This window comes from Chinchilla lanigera, unplaced genomic scaffold, assembly GCF_000276665.1.
Source record: "Chinchilla lanigera isolate Chin_1 unplaced genomic scaffold, ChiLan1.0 scaffold00110, whole genome shotgun sequence".
NCBI lineage: Eukaryota > Metazoa > Chordata > Mammalia > Rodentia > Chinchillidae > Chinchilla > Chinchilla lanigera.
Window position 1 is genome coordinate 4,545,048 of NW_004955511.1, and position 241 is coordinate 4,545,288.

The following is a 241-nucleotide window of genomic DNA, read 5'->3' on the forward strand; positions in this document are numbered from 1 at the left end:
AGTATGTAGTGACCTTCTTTATCTCTTTTGATTGTTGTCGGTTTGAAGTTTACATTGTCTGCAAACAAAATAGCTACCCCTGCTTTTTCTGGGTTCCTGTTGCATGGAGGATTTTTTTCCATCCTTTGACTTTCAGTATGTGGATTTCCTTTTGAGTGAAATGTGTTTCCTGCATACAGCATAAGGTTGGATTTTGTTTTTCACTATAGTCTGCCAGTCTGTTTCTTTTGACTGGAGAATT